The following is a 12,409-nucleotide window of genomic DNA, read 5'->3' as shown; positions in this document are numbered from 1 at the left end:
TGCATAATTTATATTAAAACCATGATAAAATCAAGTTAAGGTGGAGGATATCTCTGAAGTGAATCATGTTTCTGGGGATGGTTGGGCCACAGACAACATCTCCATTTATTTGGAGAAGACCCTTCGACCTTTGTTACTCAAACAACTTCCCAAGCTTACAGTGGATATAGTAAGTGTGCAAATCCTTTTTAACATGTAAGCAGTTTGTGACAGATCACATGAGACACCAGTTATATTGCCATAACATTTTCACCATTTCGTATGACATATAACTTGTGCACTCCAATAGAAGAACATACACATCAGCTAGGGGTAAGATATCATAAATGATATCAGTACAATAGCCTGGTAGCATGGGGGTCCACACCTATAAACTGATACTTTTGTAAAGCATCTGTTGATCTCATCACAGCATTCAGTCCTCTTGGGAAGGTGTGTATCAGCATAGCACATCTTGACATGGCAATGATTGCACACTCTCCCTTGAAAAACACCTCCAAATCTGTCAGATTTGCAAGGCCACTCCCTGTGCTCAGCGCTCGTGTGGTCACCACACAGATTGTGTATTGTACTCAGGATTGGCCACTACAAACTGTTGATTGTGTTTTTGTGAAGTCATCCTTTTGTTCAGTTGGATGTAAGGTGGGGTCTATATTAAAATTGCGAAAGCTTACTTTCACGAATCCACATTCATCTACACATAAATGTCAAAAAACAAATACAGCGAAAGATGAAAAACGCAAACACCACAACAATGAATGTATTCCCGGAAGCAACAACGCTATACAGGTAAGGAAAACCCAATGTAAAAAACTTAAGCGAAACACTTTTCAAAACGTTTTGCAGGGGGGCAAGACCCCACATCCCCCTTACTTAAATATACCAACTCTGAAACCGCACTACAGTGGGGAAAAGGATTTATTTCTTCATCCCCACGATCACCCTGCCAGCCAAAAAAAGGACGTTTGACATTCCAGCTTCACTTTTTTCGCTCTTCGGTATTTTTGCACTTCGACATTTGTCAATAAATGTGGACTCGCGAAAGTAAGTTTTCGTGATTCTAACATAGACCCCGTAAGGTGTGGGCCATTGTTGTGTGCAATGCTGGAATTCCTCCACATACACAACTATGTGGCAGACACAAGAAGAATTATAGCCAGAAAAGACCAGTGTTTGAATCTGGTCATGATATACTCCAAATCATCTACAGCCCCAGTTCAAACTTGTGAACAGCGAACCCAAAGCAGGACACTACCATCACCCTGCTTCACTGTGTGGGTAGTGTTGTTCTGCTGTTGTGCAGTGCTGCTATTGGGCCAAACTAACATGACTGAATTGTGGACAAAGAGAGTTTAATCTTGGTCTCATAACACCTTAACACATTTCCACACATGCTTTTTGAAAAGCTGATGTATTGTCCAGATGTTACCCAGGACTGGCTGTTGTTTGTTGTGAGGAACAGCTGCCATCTTCCAAACACACCCTATATGCAAGACATGTGGAGACCATGGAAGATTGTTGTCACATGTAGTACACACCCAGCACTTGCCAGAGATTTCTGAAACTCCTTCAGTGTTGCTGTAGGGCTCCTGGCAGCTTCCCTGGACATTTTTGGTTTTGTATTCTCAATGTACATGTAGAAATGTCCACTTCTTCACAATGTCACTATTGCTCCATATCTTGAACACCTTTTGATGACTATCTGCACTGTATTCCATGGCATATGCAATGCTGTGGGTATGTTTCTGTAGCCTTCTCCAGGTTGATACCTTTCTAAAATGTGATCCCTTTGCAGCATGTTAAGCTTTATGTGAACCATGGCTTTTATTGCAGCAGCCAACTGTGGGTCTATTTTAGGATATTCTTGGTATATAAGCTGACTGTGATTTGCAGTTAATCCAAGGGCCCGTAATTGATGGCAGGTGTGTATCCAATATAATGTATTGCTGTGGTTTTATCAAATCCTACTACACCACAGTATGAGCTTTACCCTGTGCACACATATGCATCTAGTTTCTTGGACAATTTCCATTTCACATACTTGTTCCCCTAACAGATTTGTTTGTTTCACAATTGCCTTGTACAGATCATAGGTCACATGAATGGTTGGATGGATTTGGTGTTGTGTATTGTGCTCACTTGTCATATATCACTAATACTTGGCACTCTAACAGGTGTGTACACCTCTTATATGCACTGTATGACAGTAACGTATACAATATCTCCCCACTCTTTGCCCTTTATTCCCACCTTTTGGCAATCTTTATCCAGATTTCCTGCAATGACAGGATTGTGAGGTATGTTACAGATATGTGACATCTCAGGCAAATAGAGCCCTATGATATCCACTGTTATATTATGCAGTGAACCCCACCACAAGTGATCATGCAGATACTGGCAAATGGCTGCCAAGTGTAACAGTTGTGTGCATGGTCATATGCATGACTTTAACATGCCTGGGGTAGTGGTGAGCCACAACATTAAAATCTCATACACAAAGGCTTCAAGCTGCTGTACCTCATATAGATGAGAGGGACCTAGGTAGTAGGGAGGGAGAGGTATTGTCAGTAGATTCGCAATAGGCATCGGTCCAAGATTAATGCTACATTTATGCACAGGTACAGTATAAACTATGATATTACACAATTTGTTGTCCTTCACCATAGATGTGCACTTGTGTGCATTATTAAACCCCACCTACTAATCTATTTTGCACTGACATATGTATCTAAAGGCTCTATAGAACAGTTGCATTGCTACCTCAGTACATTGATGTGCACATTTTCCTTACCTGGATGCTCCTTGCCTGTTGCCTGGGTGCCACCCACCTCCATGACTGATCTTTCCTGTGTAGATGGTCATGTGGGGATGACCCCAAGGTTGGCCAGGAGCTCCTCCATCGCTGTAAGTGGGGCTTGTCTGGCTGGCCCCCCACCAGTAGCGGCATGGTCCCTTGTTAGAGCAGTAGCCCTTTGCCGGGCACACCGAGTTAGGTCAGTTGCTCTATGCCTGACCTGATCATACGTGCATCCATGGTGGTCCAAGGTGTTGACTCTTTGGATTATATCATCCCATTGGACAATTCTCTCCTGCTGATGTTGGCGACCCTGACTGAAAAGGATGTCATAGTTCTGCAGGATGCCCTCAGTTATGGCTGCAGTCTCCTGTTCCGAATAGGGCAGCTGGCATTGCATGACACCTGGAAGACATAAACAGGGAAACACATCACAGGACCACAAACATTGCCCAGAGTTCTTTACAGAGACAGCACATGACTAAGGAGTATCAGTAGCCACTACATGGAAACACATCATATCCCATACCCAGCATCACTGTATGAACATGCATTGTACTCCTGGTCCTGTTGTATCATGCCCCCCCCAGTGATGGCCAGTACATTTCACAAACAACCATTCACATTTGTGTAGAGTGGTGACAGTGTCTGTGTTCCTTGCAGATAGGATGTCAGTGCTGCTCAGGATTGGCTTGTATACAGTGTGTAATGGAGCTGGAAGCATATGTCTGGGTTCATGTAGGATGCAGACAGGAATGTTATCAGTCCCCAAGGGGACTTGCTAGTTTTACATTTAACTAAGCAGTTTGCACCTGATCCATGATGATGAGGGTATGGGTGCATGTGGTGTGCATATCCACCTATACTGATGTTGAGGCAGAGAGGTGATGTTTGGCCTAAACGTGTCTGCAGCAGGTTAGCTGTATCTATAGCATGTGTGTATGTGCTGTGATTCACCTCCATTACAGGGTAGGTTGGGTTGTTGCCTCTGAGACTGCAGACATATGGGAAGATGGCCTTCTGGTTGCCTTCAGTGGATGGTTCCAATTTGTACTCATAGTCAGACTTCCAGTAATCCAACTGTGACCTACTATGGTTGTTCAGACAAAGGATGACATGCTGGCCAGTTGGTGCCTGCTCCTACTTTTCCCTGTACAACCAATATAGTATCCCATTATGTGCTTTGTGCATTACTGCTGTCCAGCAAAGGGGTTGATGGAGACAGGTTGCACAAGTAAGGTATTGCTGAGGCCATACAGCTATGTGGGTGGTCATATAACTGTTTGTAGTAAGCATGGACATGAGGTCATAACACAGTTGGACAACTATAAAATGTCTACATGATACTCCTGCTTATGCTAGTACCCATGTCAGGGCATTGCAACAACCATTAGCTGTAGAAGTGTAACTCTATTGGATGCACAGACAGTAAGATTACACACATTTATGACATGTACAGCTCATTTATGTGATGTTTTGCATCCCATGTCAGGTGTTATGAGGCAGCCAGGTACACCTACTCATACATGCATACATCTGCACAGGTAATAAATGCTATACATTTCTGTTATATGTCAGTATGGCACACTGTCATAACACTTTTGTTGCTCAGTAATTCCTGTCAACCTGGTAGGGCAGGACATCTGGAGGATGCCGCACAAACATGGTGGACTATGGGCCAGCATTAGTGACACTGTCTTCATATTGCTGTAATACATGTACATCATTTGATAGTTGGGTAGCCTTTGCATTCACAGTCTTACCCTGGAGTATGTCCTATGGCAGGCAGAGAGGGGAAAGGCTAGGAGTGTGGTAGTGAGTGCTAGAAACTTTTACTGTTGCGTGTATGGCTGGTATTGGTACTGAGCTAGTTGATATGATGGACAGATGAAAGGTGGATATATTGTGTGTGCCACAGACCAGATGGAAGAGGGTTATGGCTGTGTGTATCATACTCAAGTACAAATAGTTCTAACATGGTGTGTATGTGGAGGGAAATGCTGTAGGTGTTAACCTAATGGAGCAGTATGCCAAGAGTGTGTTTGGCAGTGATAGGAGTGTTGGGTAAAGCAAGGTTTATGCGGCTGGGAATTAATGGTGTAATGATGACAGTTGTTAGTGCATATGCTCCACTAGTTGTGTGTGTGAGGGATAAGAGTGATGCAGTTTGGACTGGTTGGATGAAGTGGCAATGACTGTATCCAAGGGTGAGAGAGTAGTGATTGGAGCAGATTTCAATGGCAAATTGGAGAAGGGGACAGAGGGGATGCAGATGTGATGGACAGGTATGGTGTTAAGCAAAGGAATGCAGAAAGTGAGATGGTGTTGGAGTTTGCAAAAGAGGTTGGACATGGCTGTGGTGAATACATATTCTTACCAGATAAAGGGGCATAGGGTGACATACAAGAGTAGAGGAAGATGCACACACGGGGATTATCCCATATGCAGGTGGGCCTGTTTGAAGGGGATTAGAAACTGTAAACTGGTGACAGGGGAAAGTGTAGTTAGGCAACATGGAATGTTGACCTATGGGATGTTGTTGATGATCAAGAAGAGGGGGAGGAGTGTGAGGGCAGGACCACTGATCAAATGGTGGGTACTGACAAAGGGTGATTGTGAGGATGAGTTCAGGGAAGAGTTATAATAAGCAGTGGGTGGCAGTGAAAAGTTACCACATATTTGGTTAAATATATCTGAGCTAGTAAGGGAGATGAGTAGAATGAGGCTTGGTGTGACATCTGAACAGAGGAAGGAGGACAGGAGACCTGTTGGTGTAATGAGTAAGTACAGGGACTACACAGAGAAAGAGGGTGTCAAAAGAGAAGTGGGACTGTCAGACAGATGAAGAAAGTAGACAGGAGTATAAGGGGATGGGGTGCATGGCAAAGAGAGTGGTTGCAAAGGCTAAGGATGGGGCGTCTGAATGGTTGTATGTAATGCTGGACACAAAGGATGGAGAATAGGACCTGTACCAATTGGCTATATATAGGCACATAGCTAGGAAGGATGTGCAGCAAATAAGGGTGATAAAGGATAATGGGGGAAACATACTCACAAGCGAGGAGATTATGTACAGAAGATGGAAACAGTACTTTGATGGGCTGTTGCATGAGGAGAATGAGAGAGAGAGAGATGAGGTTGGATGATGTGGGTATGGTGAATCAGGAAGTACAACAGATTATCAAGGAGGAAGTAAGGATAGCTATGAAGAGGTTTAAGAATGGAAAGGCTGTTGGTCCAGAAGACATACCTGTGGACATATGGAGGTGTTTTGGAGAAATGGCAGTGGTCTTTTCAACCATGTTGTTTAATGTAATCCTGGAAAGTGGAGAGGATGCATGAGAAGTGGAGAAAATGTGTTTTGGTACTGCTTATGAGAATAATGGTGGTGTGCAGAGCTGTAGTAACTACAGAGGGATATCATTGATCAGTCACAGCATGAGGTAATGGTAAAGGGTGGTGGAAGTTAGGTTAAGAAGGGAGGTGAGGATTACTAATCAGCAGTGTGGTTTCATGCCAGGAAAGAGTAGTACAAATGGAATATTTGCTCTGAAAGTGTTGATGGAGACATACAGAGAAGGTCAGAAGTAGCTGCATTGTGTCTTTGAGGACTTAGAGACAGCATACGACAGCATGCCTAGAGAGGAGTTGTGGTATTGTATGGGGAGGTCAGGAGTGGCAGAGGAATCCATAAGAATACTACAGGATATGTAAAAGGTTAGTGTGACAGTGGTGAGTTCTGCATTGGGAGTGACAGGTGCATTTAAGGTGGAGGTGGGAGTACATCAAGGATCAGCTCTGAGTCCTTTCTTATTTGCAGTGGTGATGGACAGGTTGACAGACATGATCAGACAGAGGTCCCTGTTGACTGTGCTGTTTACAGATGACATTGTGGTCTGTAGTGGGAGTAGGAAACAGGTTGAAGAGACCCTGGAGAGGTGATGTTATGGTCTAGAGGTGGCGAAAATGATGGTCATGTAAGCTCAGTGGTGCGTGTGGTAACTACATAACATAAAAATACAAAACCCTAGTTAGGTAGAGTTTCTAACTTCAGTTCTGGCAAATGTAAATGTGTGTGTGTGTGTGTGTGTGTGTGTGTGTGTGTGTGTGTGTGTGTGTGTGTGTGTGTGTGTGTGTGTGTGTAAGGTAAAGTATTTTATGAAATCCCTCACCCATAACATCACTCATTGCCATCATTTATGAGGGCTGTTGATGTTCAACACCTTAGAAGTACCTTGGGACAACATCCACCTTATAAGCTCTGTGGCGCATGTGATAAATGCATAATACCATAATAACTGTACATAGATAGGTAGGGGTTCTAATCTCAGCAAGCAATGGCAAGTGTGTGTGTGTGTGTGTGTGTGTGTGTGTGTGTGTGTGTGTGTGTGTGTGTGTGTGTGTGTGTATAGATGTATACATATATATATATATATATATATATATATATATATATATATATATATATATATATATATATATATATAGATATGATATATATATATATATATATATATATATATATATATGTGTGTGTGTGTGTGTGTTTGTAGTTTAAAGATTTTGGGTCCATTTACACCCAGTACACTTCACAATGCCCTACTTTAGCAGTCCTGCAAATATCATTCACCTTAGAAGTACCTTTCAGCAAACTTAAGCTATGTAAGCTCAGTGGTGTGTGTGGTAACTGCGTAACACAAAAGCACAAAACCCTAGCTAGATAGATGTTCTAACCTCAGTTCTAGCAAATGTAAAAGTGTGTGTGTGTGTGTGTGTGTGTGTGTGTGTGTGTGTGTGTGTGTGTGTGTGTGTGTGTGTGTGTGTGTACGGTAAAGTATTTTATGAAATCTCTCATCCACTACTTCACTCATTGCCATAATTTACAAGGGGTGGTGATGTTCCACACCTTAGAAGTACCATGTGCCTGTCCTGGCCTTGCTAAAGTGGAGCATTTGAATTGTATTGAGTGTGACTAGTCTAAAAAGCATTGTTCTCTACACAGACACACACACACACACACACACACACACACACACACACACACACACACACACACACAGTTGCCATGTCCTTGATTAGAACTACCTAACTAGTTTATCAAACCATGGCATTACACACTTTTAGGATGCGCCACAGAGATTACTGGGCTATTCTATTCCAAAAAGTGTATTTCACAGTGAATGACATTAGCAGGCTTGTCATAGTAGGACTATGGGGAGGGCAGTGTGTGTGCATGGGCCATAACCCATTCATCTAGAAGTTGACACACCACATGCAGGCACACGCAGGGCTATATTCCGCAGGTACATCTATACAGCTACTAGATGACTACTGTCTTGTACAGCCATGATGCACAGCTAGCACTTGCACCACATAGTCTGTAATGCTGATGGATACCAGTGGCTAACTTTTACAGTGAGGGACATTTATACATCATATGGTTGTAGCCATTTGGCTGTGTGCTGGGTGGGACAGGCCTCATGATGGATGGTTCTTTGTCACAGTCACTCTCTTCCACACATCTAAGTATGTCTATGTTTGGCATATTATAGTGTGTTGTCCTTGGATATATGTCTATATTCCTATCCAATGTGTGTGCAAAGCATGACTGGTGCATACTGAGGAGTGTATGTGCTAACATCTGCAACTGTCAGATATGTATGGTCCACTATTGTTTGCAGTCATGGGCCTCATTTGTTTAAGTGTGTGAACATGCCCAGTATGACCTTTCAGTATTGTCTGATATTGCCTTCATTTCTCTAAGTGTGTGAGCATGCCCAGTATGCCCTTCTGTACTGAATGTGTGGATCCATTCCAGGTAGTTTGCACTCCAGTGCAGACCTTTGTGTTGTACACCTACAGGTAGCAAACTGTTTCAGCAGGGTATCCGTAGATCATATGGCAATATGGGGTCAAACTGTGCAAGGGATAGTGTGTACTGTAGGTGATTGTGTCTGTGCTGCTTCTGCTACATGGTACTGGTGTTAGCAGAGATATTCGGACATGTGTACTGTTATACACTGTGATGTTTTATGTCCTCAAGTACTGTCAGGTGGTCATTTTTACTCACAGTGATGTCCTGGGGAACAAGGGTGAATGCAGCTGTGTCTGGTATTGTGGGCAAACGCCTACATATTCATGGAAAGTCATGCCATTCTGGAGGGGGAGCTGAAGACACTTGCTGCTGGGTCTGTGCATCCAGTTCAGCACCTTGGTACAGTGCTGGCAGAGGACCCCTTACCTGTATATCCATCAACATGACAGCATGGCCTTATCTTGCTGTGGCAATACCTTACATCTGTACAGATTAACACAGGTTACCCAGAGGCAGGGGCCATAAGTCGGGACATTACCCCTAGTATCATGTACGGGCAGGTTTGTAGCCACCCATTTATGTGTTTGCAGTCAGGGATAGTGTGTGCACACGACTGTGTCGGACCTTGCACATTCCATGCTGTCCATGCCCCCGCCCCCCCTCTATTATTCTATCGTCTTCCATACATTATGCATACATTCTCTGATAGTTTCCTTAAGGTTATCACCTCATCACAGCTGTGTTTTGGTGTTGGGCCACAGTTCATGCAGTGGGACATGGTGGACATGTTACTGTAGTTTGTCCACATGGCCTTGCATCTGGCTTATGTGGAGTGCGTTATGTTGTTATTTGGGTGTCCATGACATAACATGCATTGGCAGTATGTGTGAGACACAGGCCTTTGGCAGAGGCCTGTAGGACATTTGGTGGTGATGCGGGCCAGCTGTGGCAGGCCATTGCATTTTTTCAGTCTTACAGTCCCAGACCGCCATACAGTATATTCCCCTGAGGTGACAGGGTAGGTGTGCTAGGTATTCATGTCAATATTTTCTATCAGTATTGATCAGGGGGTGTGGATGCTGGCAGGGTGCTACCTACAGCTAGGGATACACCTGCACTGCATACTTCATTCTTTCGCTATTGCCATATACAGGTGGGGGTCATATTGTACCCATTCCCAACAGCAGGGATAAGACCAGAGAGGTACCTGTGGGTGGTGTTTGGGTGAACTGCATGCATGTGTGCTATGGACACTACTCACATCTGGTGCACAGATATGCATGGGGCATTCCAGTTATGCTAGCATGTGCAGGTACATCAGCTGTTTCCCAATACATCAGTTCTATCACCTTTGTGATCTGCAAGTGTTTGGGCAGACAATACCAGTATTCTTTACAGGCCCAGATAATGTGATGTATACCTGTATGTACAATTTCAAGGGTGTGTCCATTTCACAGTTACACATTATATACTTTATGTCTGGGGTACTTTCCCCTGTGTACTGCTTGTATGTCTAGCCCAACAGCCAAGCCATGTCAATCTTTCAGATGGTGATACATATTAACACCATACATTTACAATGGCTTACTGCTATCATGGTTTATACTGGTGGAAATTGTCTTTGGCACTGCAATTGTGAGGACTTGGCCCTGTCATCAGCAGTAGTAGGCAATGGCCACCAGGTCATACCTCAACATGCATACATACTCTCCACTCTCACACACCAACCTAACACACATACCTGCATATTGTACAAATGCTACTATCTATCCTGCTACCTTGGCCACCTCTGGGCATCTCTGCTCCACTGGTATTATACCTACACATACATGTTACTACATTTCTACATAGGATTTGGGGGGGCACACCTAACTGTTACATCGTGTGCACATCGGATTGGGGGGGGCACACCAGACCGTTACTACATTTCTAAATAGGATTGGGGGGCACACCTGACTGTTACTACATTTCTAAGTAGTGTTGGGGGGGCACACCTGGCTGTTTCTACATTTCTACACGGGATTGGGGGAGGGGTCACACTGACTGTTACTACATTTCTACGCAGGATTAGGGAGGGGGCACACCTGACTGTTTCTACATTTCTACACAGAATTGGTGAGGGGGCACACCTGACTATTTCTACATTTCTTCACAGGATTGGGGGGCACACCTGACTGTTTCCACATTTATACACAGGATTGGGGGGGCACACCAATTTCTACATTTTTACACAGGATTGGAGGCATACCAGACTGTTACTACATTTCTACGCTGGTTTGGGGGAGGGGGCACACCTGACTCTTTCTGCATTTCTACATAGGATTGGGGGGCACACCTGACTGTTACTACATGTCTACATAGGATTGGGGGCACACCTGACTGTTTCTACATTTCCACACAGGATTGGGAGGCACACCTGACTATTTCTACATTTCTACACAGGACTGGGAGGGGCACACATGACTGTTTCTACATTTCTACATAGGATTGGGGGCACACCTGACTGTTACTACATGTCTACATAAAATTAGGGGGCACACCTGACTGTTTCTACATTTATATACAGGATTTGGGGGGCACACCTGAATGTTACTACATTTCTTCACAGGATGGGGGGGGCATACCTGACTGTTTCTACATTTCTACACAGGATTGGGGGGGGCACACCTGACTATTTCTACATTTCTACACAGGATTGAGGGGGTACACCTGGCTGTTTCTGCATTTCTACATAGGATTGGGGGGCACACCTAACACTTGTACACATTTGCTATGATTGTACTGGTATGTCAGGTACTCCATTTCATTCTGTATTCTAACCTATCATGCTGACTAGAGGCATATCAGTGTACTACAGGTCGTAGATTTGATTGACCTACATATTCGTTTCTGACTTCCTACCCTTCAGAATTAACATCCCACTGCCTGACCTGATGTAGTCTGTCTGTGTAGGCCTGGGGGGATGGTCACCCATAGGCATCATTCAGAGGTCTTGGAACAGCCTTTGTGGTTTTCTACACCTGTCCTGCTGGCTGAGACTGTTGTTGGGTATGTGAACCTCCCTGACTGGCATGTGTGTGTGTCATATGGACACACATATGGCCCAGCATATTTCCTGCAGTGGGTATTGTCACCATGTGTAGTAATGGCTACTATGATAACACCAATATTTGTTACAGATCTCATGCTGCCACTATAGGTGTCTACTATCTGCAGGCATCCCATTCAGCCACCCAATTCCCTTGCATGCTCACATCCATACCATAAATACAAGTAACAAGACATACTACTCCAATTGGCAATTGGTAAAGAGAGTGACTTACCTTGTGGTGTTCCAGTATTGAGGATGGTGCTGGGGGCTGCCTAAGTCAGATGCACATAGTACACTCCCTATACATGGTTGAGCACAGGTAGTGTCATGTTTGGCATCCCTTTTACTGTATGTGCGAGTCAGAGAGAGGTGTCATTCCCTGGGTCCCTACCATGTCAGTGTATGTGCTATGTGTTGCCTCTTTGCCAAGGCCAGGGCATACTGGGCATACCTCCATCTGCCTACTGGGGCAGGCTCAGGTTGTTCCTCTTTAAGTCACTCTGTGCCCGTGCAGGCGTTGTCATTGGTGGGGGGGCTGTGTGGCCCTGTCCCGTGCTGTTCTTGCTGCAGCTGTTTCCACAGGATCATATTGTGTAGCATGGCACATACGATAACAGTTTGGGTACATGTAGCTGGTGAGTACTGCAAGGCTCCACCAGATGTGTTCAGGCACCGGAACTGTGACTTGAGCATCCCAAACACACTGTCT

The sequence above is a fragment of the Protopterus annectens genome, chromosome 13.part0, assembly GCF_019279795.1.
Source record: "Protopterus annectens isolate FY-2018-M chromosome 13.part0, PAN1.0, whole genome shotgun sequence".
NCBI lineage: Eukaryota > Metazoa > Chordata > Ceratodontiformes > Protopteridae > Protopterus > Protopterus annectens.
The sequence above is the reverse complement of the archived record's forward strand: the minus strand, read 5'-3'. Positions refer to the sequence as shown.